This window comes from Xiphophorus maculatus, chromosome 8 (assembly GCF_002775205.1).
Source record: "Xiphophorus maculatus strain JP 163 A chromosome 8, X_maculatus-5.0-male, whole genome shotgun sequence".
NCBI classification, from domain to species: Eukaryota; Metazoa; Chordata; class Actinopteri; order Cyprinodontiformes; family Poeciliidae; genus Xiphophorus; species Xiphophorus maculatus.
This window is the reverse complement of record NC_036450.1, coordinates 20,483,126-20,495,295: the sequence shown is the minus strand read 5'-3', so window position 1 is coordinate 20,495,295 and position 12,170 is coordinate 20,483,126. Positions and strand designations below refer to the sequence as shown.

The 12,170-nt window shown below is 37.8% G+C and overlaps 1 protein-coding gene across 10 annotated transcripts in view; it reads left to right on the top strand.

Annotated features, from left to right (window-relative positions):
- The window catches only part of dab2ip (DAB2 interacting protein), a 180,752-nt gene that overhangs the window by 116,058 nt on the left and 52,524 nt on the right, over positions 1–12,170 (top strand). The gene's annotated exons all lie outside the window — the stretch shown is intronic.

Below are 12,170 nucleotides of genomic sequence, written 5' to 3'. Positions count from 1 at the left end.
AAATTCATCGCCAGAGGCGAATCTCGGCTGTTGACTGCAAACAAGAGCTCGGTATTGACAATTTAAAGCCGCTTGTCTGCTAAAATCACACCATCTGTTTAGCTGCTGTAATTATATATGCACTGACGAAAACAAAAAGTCGATGTTTGTTTTCTGATATTGTTGTATGAGTTTTGCCTCGCCGTGTGGGCAGCAGCGTGAACTTCAGTGCTCGTCCTGCTTCTTTGTCCGGTGCCAAAGGGGTGTTTGAATATTCAGGTCAAGAAGTCAAAAACGGCACTTCATCATCTCCTCCACTGCCGCACATGTTGCCCGTCCACTTCCAAGACTGTTTATGCGTAAGCTCAAGAGAAAAGATGTGTAGCTAATTGATGTATTTTCTCAACTTGTTCTAAATGACGTAGCAGCAGTTTTGTTTTTGTTTGGTTTTGGGGTTTTTTTGTCTGTTTTGCCAGGCATGGGTTCCTAAAAATACAACGGTGTCCTCTAAACAGGCAAGCTGGCCCATTAGCACATGGGCATAGATGGACATGCTTTCTCCCTGACGCCGGTGTACTTCGAGCTGACTCATACATTCTAATGTTTTGCTCCTAATAGTCCTATTATTGTTGCAGTTGCTGGTTTTACTTCTTACTTCTACAGCTAAAGGGGCGAATCGATAGTGGCTAATGAGGAAAGACAAAGAGGGACTGCCAAGCTCGGAGGAAAAACTATATAAACATTCTTCTGTGTGTGTGCATCTGTGTGTGATATGAATTGGCCTGATGCAGTGTGGGATTTTTATTTATTTATTTATTTATTTATTTTTTTTACCGAATATGAACCTTGATTAAATATATTCGAGCTGAATAGTAATATTGAATTGACCCCAATTTAAAAACAGATTGTTTATAATATGATTTTTTATTAAAAACATCCACAGAAATCCCTTAATAGGTCCTACTGCTGCTAGAATAATAGAACACGCTGATTAGAACCTTTTATATATCTGTTTTTATTTTTCAACTAAATGACGCTACCCTGATTAGAAATATAAACTTTTCAGCAAGTAGTTTTAATGTGCTTATTGTAAAAATAGCTTAGCTTCTGGGATTAGCTTAGGCATTTTTAATGTTGTCTGGTTAGTTAGGCTTCTCTGGTAGCAAACCTACAATTGACTGCCAGTCATAACTTCTTGCTTAGGCAGGTATTAACATTGTTGCCTCAAGGAAAGTGATGGGCGATGGAAAAGTATTCCAAACAGCAGAAGTGTTCCTTGTTGTGAGTTAGCCTTTCTTCCACCAGCAGGCGAAGGAATGGCAGCACCCTTCCACCATGTCACACGGCCCAAATGTCCAGAGAAGCTCTGCTAAATCTGGCGCTTTTGTCTGGCATTTAAATAAATTGACTTGAAACTGTTGGAACTGTTTTCATGTAAAATGTTTGCAGCCTTGAAACCAGACCTTTATAAATCTGACAGTTTGGTGTGACAGAGATGGATGCTGAGATTTAGGAGATGATCGGTTGTAGAGGACCGTGAAGACAGCAGCTGGCAGAAAATATTTGGATTTATGTCCCAGTAAAATTACACATAACACCTCCTGAACATTCATGATGTCGCATGCTAGCACAGTTATTTTCTGCTGCATTTTTTTATATATTAGGGTGCGCCTTTAGTTAAGAAAACAGTTTGATACAAATATATTTTTATTTCCTTTGCAAAAACCACAAACAAAACTTTCTTCTGCTTATAAAAAAGTAACTAACTTTTACCTAAAGTCAAATTTTAGTGAGGTACTGCTAACTTTTTATTTCCGTAAAATATTACAGCGGTAAATTGACTTGTATTTAAGAAAGACTTTGTCGAAGTAACAATACTTTTATACTCGTTTTGCCTCCGTACACGTCTACATTACAAGAGAGGGGTAAGTAATGCTAATGGGCTAGTGATGCTAATGCACAACTTCAGCAGTTTGTGAGCCATGTAGATGTTATACATTTCTCCAACTCCTCAGGTTCTAATGTTACAGGACAGTGTCTCAAACTGCTGACACACACACAGACCCTCAGGCTTTTACTGTAAGGATTGCTGAACGGTCCAAAGTCAGTGATAAGTTAGTTAAGTGGACAGTTTTGGCCCTAATTAGGCCAACGTTTCCACCAGCCTGTCTCACTTTGTTATAACCAATTCATCTCTGGCCTCATTTTCGACCACTTGTCCTTGTCTTTCGTTCCGCTGTGTTTTTTTTTCTGAGCAGAATTTAGGTGCTTTGCAGACAAATTGGTGTCAGAAGCACTTTTGGAGAGATTTTTTTTTCTTTTTATGATGCAGACAATATTTTGCTGACGGAGGGGATAATAAGCTCGCCCAATCTATAAAATCATGAAATGGCTTAATCATTATTTTATTGGCTGTCATGTAGCTCAGTTCTGCTATTTTTGGTCATGAAATAAAATAGGGCTTCTTAAAATTAGAAATCTGATTTTCTCATTCTGGTTGAATAAAAAAGTTGAAGAGTCTTCTGATATTTGAATCATTTTTGCCATTTTTAGGCCTCAAAAACAAATTTTTCAGGGGGGGAGGTCAGGGGAGTTGCAAATTATTTCACCGTCAAGGATAACAGTTTCTGAAGATGCTGTATTTGCACCAGACTTCCACATGCAGACACTGCATTATTTAAAAAAAAAAAAAAAAAGGTAAATGGTTATTTTTAAGGACCAACACCATAGCGGCCTGGGAAAACTGTTGCTTTTACCAGTTTTCCACATGGTAGCACCAAATTTTGGTAGAAACAGATAAAGATGGTTTCCAAAGAAAAAATGTTTCTGTAACAATGCATAATTGGATAATGGAAAAATAACAATGTGAAAGCCTCCTTTGCAGAAGCTAACTGTTGCTATCCATGGTGATAATGTGAAAATTCACATTTAAAAATCTTTAAAAAAAACAGCAATGCGAAGTTTAGTTGTTTTTTTTTTTTTTCTCTTTTTGGACTTGTCCTACATACAAGTGAACGTGGTGCAAATAAACATAAAAAAAAAAAAATATGTCAAAGTCGATGCTAATGTTTATACTCGACTCAGTGTTCAGTTTACTTCACTTCTCTGTTGTAACTTATTAAAGAATAATAAAATACATTCAGTGTTGATTTTGTTTTTCTCTGTGCCTAAGCTGAAAAGGAAAAAAAAAGAAAGAAAGAAAGAAAAAAACAAATGTTGAGTTTTATTAATGAAGCCAAGCGGGACACAGAGAAAAGGAAATATCAATATGTCTTTGTGGTGGTGGAAGCTGTAATGGGTCTTAGTACCTTTATTTGCCTGCCTGGAACGTCTTCCCAGTGTAATAAATTATTAAATCCCTTACATAAGGCAGTATAAGAAGCAATTTTAAAAGTTGAAGCTCTAAAGAAGAGTCTGGTTCATTGTGTAATCAGCTTAGTACTGTCTCTAGATATTTTTTTGGCCTTGGACGCTTTAAGTCAACATCTGTGCCTGGAAGAAATATAATCCCACCAGACCGGCGTGACTATCAACATGCATTGATCATGTTCCATCGTTTTCGATGGTTTTTGTTGTCTTCAGTTGGATCAATAATGCTTTGGTGATCCCTAGTGTGACATTTGACCTTAGCTCTGGCTTAAAGAGTCATTCATTAGCGTGACCTGTGACCTCATTATAAACTCTCTGCTGCTGTATTCCTTCCGAATCCCCAAGTTGGATTACCTCTGGCATGAACGAAATGTCTGGGTACATGCATTTTTTTTTTTAAAAACCCCAGAACAGAACGAGTTGTTAGACAAAAACTCAAGGAGAGAAAAATAATGTGGGAGATGATCACACATGTTTAAGAACTCAACAGCCCTTGCAGGTCGTCACTGGGTATTGATGTCCTTTGCAGTTGGCTGGTTTGATCACATTTGCAGCCAGCTGTTCTGTTCTCTCTCAATCAACTCTCAACTTGGGAGCTAAGCCCCAGTCCGCCCGCGCTGGTGCAGCTTCGCGCCGCTCCGTATTTCTCTCCAGCAGTGAGCATCCTAGCAGATGTTACACCGAATTAGCTCCTTGCTTAGAAGGGAGTCGGCGCTCTCGCTTTAATCAAGCTGCGTAGGTGTGTGTGTATGCGTAGGTGTGTGTTTCTTTTTTTTTTTTTGATTACACCAGACAGCCTGGCTCGGTGGCTGCGTTGTTCTTTCACCACCTGAGCTCGGTTACTAGCCAGCCTCTCATCCCAGAGCACAGCATGTCGGCCAGTAGTGTGAGTCAGGCGACTCGACGGACTCCTATCCTGGGGCCTGCATGGTTGATCATTTTGCATCCTTCTCCTGTGAATGCTTTTTCTCTCTCTGTGTAGAGGTTTGTCCTTGTTTTTATAACGTGTCTCATTCGTTCATTCAAATGCCTCCCTGCTCCCTGCAAATGAAAGGCTGGCTTTGTGCAGAGCCCTGCTCTATCTTTAGTTAATGTTTGCCTCTCTCTATAGATCTAACTCCTTTTCATTTTGGTTTTTTTTTTTCTGTTTGTGAAAGCCGTCGAACCATAGCTTCAGCCTTGCTTGGCACAGCGATTCTTAAAGTAGCATCCGTCTTTTCTTTTGTCTCCCTGTAAGCTCTCTTTTGTATAGTGCACATCAGACTGGTGACAAGAAAACCTAAAAAGAGGACAGATATCTTGTCTGACTAATGCATTGAACATGCATCGACTTGTGTGTCAGACATTGGTTCGAACATACATTTCTATGCTCCTTTTCCCTCGCAGCCAATCAAAACTCACCGTTTCCAAGGAGTGATGAACAGGGAAAAAAAGCTTTTGATTATGAACTTTAATCTGCGTGTGATACATGTGTAAGTCCAAAGGGTACCAGATTAGCATCTGGACATTTGGACTCTCGTGTTTGCTTCTACATCGGTCTTCATCTCTAGACATCCCCCGCTCCACATTCAGTATCAAATTAACTTTGTTCTGCTGGATCCCCCCGTCTGACCTGATTGGCTACCGAAGCCTGTAGCTACATGTCAGCACAGCTCACACGTCCGCAGTTCTGCACCAGTACCATCTGACAGCAACCCCTTTTGTCCCTTTCCCCTGCCTCCCCTCAAACTTCCATTTTTTCCTGACTTTTTGCTGCTAGCCAGACGTTTGTGTTTATTGTCTGTATTCTCCTGCTGCCCGTCAGCCAACTGTTTGGATGTCAGTCGACAGATGGGAGGTTGATGCACGAAACGTGTGCTCCTCCACGGCTTTACCCTGACTGGTCTGCCGTTGGACCGAATGGTTGACGAAGATTGGAATAGGTCAAAAAAAAAATTAACTAAGCGGGATTACTCACCGTACGAACTTAAACAGGCAAATCAAATCTGTTCAGGTCAAGTGAGAAATCAAGTCCCATGACAAGCTAATGTGCAGACACTTAGCTTTTTTATAGAATTTGCTCATTTCCTTTATTTCCATCAAAGCTTTGGAAATAATGCTCATATAATCTTGCAAGACCTGCATGCATGAGTTATTCCTCATTTTATTTACCATACAGTGCTGTTTTTTTTAATGGTGAATCTTATTTTCATCATTGTTATTGGAGTTGGGTTCTCTCTTCTTTTTCATTCCTTTCGGGTGATTGGCTGAGGCACAGTCTAATCTTTTATTGTGTTTCACAAAAAAAGGATTTTCAGCATTGTAATATTTTATGAAGACAAAAAAAGAAGATGCAAGACACCAACAAAAAGAATTCAATCATTTGTGAAAGTAGAATCTGAACTTATATACTAAGACTAAGGATAGATTTTATCCCTGGTGCCAGTCCAGGTCACTCAAGAAGAGGAATTTGCCTATTCAAAGTTTCAGTCAGATGCTTCAGTGTTGCATATATGCTTGAGAACCCATCAGCTTTTCATTTCAGCAAAATTACACAATGTTTTAGCAGCATCACATGGTCCTCATGAGTAATGTGACTACCTCCCTTCAAATTCACTCCCCATTAATGGTCCAGAGGCCACAGCGTGAGTTTTTCTTCACCGACGGCCCTCTGTTTCTAAAGACACATCTGACTTTGCACATTTTGCAATTGTCTCTAATAACATGTTGCTAAAACAGTACTTATGTGCTGCATTTTGCTAAGCTAAAGCTATCAAGTTTGCTCTTGGTTTTTGTAGGACTCGTTGATAGTTTAGCTTGTAGCACATAGGGAAAGCCTGGAATGTGTTTTAATGACAATTCCTGTTTGATTCTAAACCATTAAAACACTACCACGCCTGAACCACAGGGGACAAATTTTACGTTTCTTTTTCATCTGACATCACATCTTCTTTAGCTGTACTGCTAAATATGTTCAAGGAAATGTATCAAAGTTTTCTAAATATCACTTGTTTTGACTGGCGTAACATAATTCAGCGGCCGCCGCAAAATGTGTGCTTGTTTGAACTCTTAATCCGCATTGGGCCTGTTCAGACAAGTGTGTTTGTTTAGCAGAGGGCAATATTAACAAGAAATTGGTCTGCTGCTCTGCAAGCAGAAAGCACATTGATTGTTGCATCAAACCAAAATGATGTGCAAACACTGGCCAAGGGAGTATTCAGAGCAACAGGAAAAAAAATTCAACACCCAGCCTCCTCCTGCTTTATACCGCCGTTCTCTTGAGGATAAAAAGCATTTGCTGCTAGAAGTTATGTCAGCACATTAAACTTCGGTCATTTGGTTCAAGTTCCTTGTTGTTTATTGCAGCCAAATAAGCAGCGCAAAGAGGCCATTATTTACTCTACGAAGATTAACACAACTGCACATGCACTGCGACGCACCGATGCCGCGCCTGATAAACAGCGGGAGCAGCCCGGTTTGACAGACTTTAGAGCCGCTGTTATTTGGAGTTGCACTACATTAATTCATGTTATCTTGAGCGTTGGGCGAGAACACGGTCTGGTGTGGCGCATTCAGCAAGTCGGGGTATTGAAAGACCCCGGGGGGAATGAAGCCTATATGGGACCTAATGTCTCAGACTGTATTATGTCCCAGACTGGCTATCAGATCGACTCTTTTAACGGCATGCAGAGAGCAGCGCAGACACGCTCGCAATCCATTACTCCTCCACACGTTCCCAAGCTCTCGTTCATAACCGGGTTTCTATCGAACCTCGCCGTCTGTCTCCATCTCACTCTGCGCTGATAGGACTGGACCTGATGCAGACATAAATTTCTAAGTAGATACTGTGCATCTATACGGGTAGATCAACAGTCAAGCAGGAGTTCAGAGGGAAAAAAAGTAACTCTCCAAGAAGAGTATTAAAAAAAAATGGAAAGGAGAGACGCTTCTTTTAATTTTGCATCTACAAGTTGCGCTCACCTTTTCCTTGTTTTTTTTTGTTTTTTTTCCATTTTTCAGCCGCGAGTTATAACTCAGCCGTGACTATGTGATATCAATCTTCATATTTCAGTGAAATTCTGAACAGATACTGAAAAAAACACGCAACTACTGGAGAAGCAAAAACAAGAATTTGGATTGTGATCTACTTGATAGCAATCGCATGCAGAGACCTGGTGATGCATAGCGGGTCATTTAAAATGTTATTTGACTAAAGAGATGATTACGATACATATTCAGTAGAGAATAGATCTTTGCAAAAAGGTGTGTGAAACTTATATAGTTGGGTACTTTTTAGGTAATGCTACTTTTGTTGTTTTATGCTCAATGGGAGCATTTTGTTTACTACCAGAATTTATTATTTTTTTGCCGTAGACCATAGAAATGAAATCTTACAAACAGAAATCAGCATATATATATATTTTGATCTTTAACATTCACTATATTGTTACAGGAAAAAAAAATAGTTATGGGCAAAAGACATGTAAGTGAGGTGGAATTTTTTGTTTGCTACTTTTCTAACTTGTGAAGAACGCCAACTTGCCTTACCTGAAGAGCATGTTGAGTAATGGGCATCTATCTTTGTCATGTCATATTTTTACCTTGGGAAAATCACTGAAATGTTTCTTGACAGTGAAAAGGTATAAATTGCAGAATCTCTTCACAGAATTTGAATTCTCCGATCACACTTTTGCATATCTGCGTTTCATTTTAATCCTAAAGGAAGAAATCATTCTGTAGGAAAATAAAGTGTGCTTTTGACACTGCGGAGTATACAACACAACCTGACTGCCACAATTTGTATACATGTCAAAGAGTTGTACCATATGAGTGCTAAATCTCTCATTTGTAATTTATACGACATGCAGCTCTTTAAAAGAATCGGCATAATTACAACTCAAACATGACAGCAAATAGTCAAACAATACTTTATATCTCATAACCTTGTATAAACTGTTTACTCATCTTCTCAGAGTATTGAAATTACATTCCCAAGTAGTTCGTTGTTCCATACTGACATTCACTTTCAATATATTTGCTTAATTCCTACAGATTGAAGGATGGCTGATACCTGAAATCTTTATATGTTGCTGTCCTATCATAGAAAACAAATGGGCAATCGTGCACAGACACTTTTAAAAACAGTTCCTTTTAATATGAAAAAAATAAATACGGTGACATGGAGAAGTAAAGAAAAGTAGATAACTCAATTATGATATAGCTGAACACTGAATTTTACTGCAGTGATCCCAATACACACACATTACTAAGAATAGGGAATTATCAAAATTGCTTCAAAAATGTGACATGAATTTATGTTCCACCAAATCTTCTCTGTTCATAAAAGCAGCACGAGAACAGCTTTCAAATTTTTAACACGATTTATTTTTTTGCCACTGAATAAATGTATTTGAATGAGTTGCCCTTTTTTTTCTATAATTTTCATTGGGACTTTTTTTTTCTAGATAGCAAAAGATGAGTAGCAAAGTTTTAGTAAGCATAGTCAGTACTTAGAAAACATCCTCATTGTGCAGCTTGTGCCCTTTTAACCCTGTCATGCATGAATTATGATCCTTTGTGTCAGAATTTTTTTTCCATTTTTTAAAATTCTTTTCTTAAGGCATAAAAAAGGTAGGAAATTTTTTTGTAAAAATAATTTTTTTTTAATTTTTTATTTTTATGTGATCAATTGTAATTTTGTCCAAATACAAAGTTGTTATTTGAAAAATACATCAGTAGTATTGTTCCTTAGGGGTTATCTGATGTCACAATATTTTTTTTACTTGCAAGAGTCGTCTACAGTAGAAGGAGGGACCGGGTCGGTTCTCATGCTTTTTTGTCTGTCGGCCATATTGTATTTAAACAAAAATAATTTCTTGCATTTGCAGCTGATGGCCAGTAGTTGATGGTATATTTTATGATGCATTAGTGTCCACTTCAGTGGTCTGTGTGCATTTATAACATAAAAATCCACAGGAAGCACAAGAAAATGGCTTTTAGATAGCTGTCCACTGTAGTGACCACTATGCATGAAAGGGTTAATCTGTCGTAACCCAAGGTGACTTACAGTGACATCTGCAGCCGCCCACTGAGGTCCTGTGACATCCAGAAGTTTGTGTGTTGTCTCCAAGACTGAGATATTACATCACAATTTTTTCAAATCTATTTTTTCTCCCACGAAAAGGAATTGACGGCTAAAACACTTAAGTGTTGTAATGTTCAGCATTACAACACGAAACGATGCAGTTCCCTTTTTCAACAAATTTTGAAAAAAACATATGCTATATCAAACTTTATACTGTAACATAGGCAACATATTTGTTCTGTTTTCAGTTTGTTTTGGTCAAAATATTTTATATAGATAAGATTTATAAGATAAAAGTAAGAACAGAAAACAGTTCTAACTTGAGATAAGTTATTCTTATGTAGCAGTAGTTGGAACGTCTACAAGAGATGACAAATACTGAATTTCATATATTTATGCATCTTATAATACTTAATGCATGTTTGTCTTCAAAGAGAAGTTATGAGATGTGTTTTCTGTTCTATTTTTCTCATTTGCCTCACAATGTCTTGATGTAAATATATAAATAAGTTCTTATTCCCAACTACCAATGTTATTTAAAAGACAAATGCTGCCAATAAAATAATTTCTCCAGCTTATTCATGTAAAAATGCTGATTATATTTACCAAATAGGTTTTACGTAGCATTCTCAGCAAAATGTCAGGCCTGCTGGTTGTTTTATCACCATAGCTCTGATTAACATTGTGGTGTCTATTGTCTTCCTTTGCTGCTGCTTTTGTTTGTGAAATATTTTCCTATCTTGCTTTTTTGTGTGTGCCTTGTTCACACATGGTGGGTGGGCTACACCACCCTTTTTTTTTTTTTTTTTTTTCCATGTCTGGTCTCATCTCTATGAAAGCAGGATAGCTGTGGTAAGCAAACGGGGGGGGAAAGGGTTGTCAGCAGGGAGTTAAAACAGAGCGGTAAGCATACAGTGGCCCTCTGGGGCATGCAGGTGTGCCATATTGGATCCAGCTTCCATGAAAAAAACAAAACAACAAAACATGAAACGGACTTGTATAATAGCAGGGTGTCTGTATACCACCTCTATGCGGTGCCACAGATCTTTGCACTGTTCAAAGTTAGAGTAAGAAAAAGAAAGCACGGCACGCTGCTTGATGTGTTTGTTTTTGCTTCTTTGTATTCAAATTGTGAAATTATTTTAAAAGGTCTTTAAGTTTAGCTTAAGTGACAGATGATCCCTTCTATAGCTAGGCAGGTAGCTCGTGGTTTCATTATAGCCAATGAATGTCAACTAAAATAGACAGAAACTTGCAAGATGTTTTGTTAAGTTGAGAGTTGAATTAGATGGATTCTCTGATTTATCCAAATTTCTTTATCCTGCAGGCTCTCTGGCACGAAGCAAGAAGGATTGTCAATGATGTATGAGGAACAAAGAGTATTGGCATTAACTGAATGTTCTCTTGTTTTTACTATGTTAAAGAGTGGCCAAGAAAAAATGGAAATATGTTGCCATTCCATATTTGTACTCACGTAAACAGGATATTATGGATTACCAAGTTAAATGCTTTGAACAATGTGATCTACATAAATAAGTGAAGTCTTATGTTGCAAAATTATCACCACATTTTCTTCAAAAAAGATGGCAGACCCTCTGTCAGATCAATTGATCTTCTAAAACCATATAAATGTCACCTCACGTGTGTGAAACCAAACTTTTCCACTTTGTCATTGTTTACTAAACGAAGATAGAGCACATTTTTGTTAAATGCGACGATGCTTCCCGAGATCTAGGTAAAGACAACATTTCCAGACAGTGCTGAAGACAAATATAGGACGGAAACTACGTGGATGTTGTATTTGTAGGAGACTGTCGGCAGTCAAATTTGATAAATTTTTATATAAAAGTTACTATTCCTAGAGTGAAATGTAACAAAGATTGCTTTAATGATTTAAAAAAAAAAAGCAGAGGAACGAGCACACATGCAATTATTACTCAAATAAATATCTAAATTAACTGAACAAAACAACAAATGCTTGTGTAGAGCAAGAGCAAAATCTGGTATTGGTGTTAGAACTTTGTCTTTTGTTATGTTTCTGTTTCCTTTACTTAGATTGTGCCTTTATTTTTTCCTTTGTGTGTTTACTTCTTAGTTTATTATTTATGGTGCGTTTAGATTTTAGGTTCCTCTAATTAATTTTTCTTTTTGTGTTAGTTTCAGGGTTTTTCCTCGGTTTACTTCTATTTTCTGCCCTTCTCCAGCTCTATATCTGTTACCTTCCCTCAGTCAGAACTCTCCCTCAGCTATTTGCCATTCCTCTCCTGATTATTCCTACTAGTTGCTTGGTCAGTTTTTCCTCTCTCTCAGTGGATGAGCCTGTTTACGCTCATTGCTACTCACCTTTTCCTCCCATATCTACTTCCATTTTTTTGGTCATTGTTTTCCTGTGATGGCAGTTGTATCTCTACCATTTTCTCCTGACTCTTGGGTTTTGTTTTTCTCATTCTTTTGTTAAAAAAAAAAGTCTCTGAAACTTTACCTGAATTCCTTGCACTTGTATCCTGCCTTTATAAATGTTTAAAATCTCCCCTGCCAACTAAGGAAATTCAGAATGTTAAAAACATAAAAATTTTCAAATATTTGACATAAACATACTCGGTCGTTGGACTTTCAAAGTGCTTCTTTTCTAACTTCCTGTAATAGTTGTGCTGCAGTGCCGATACCAGAGGAGGAAACCTGAACATTCAGTAAACAAGTTGCATTTTAGTTAATGCAAAATATATTTTACTGTCCCATTTGTCAACCCCTTCCTGTT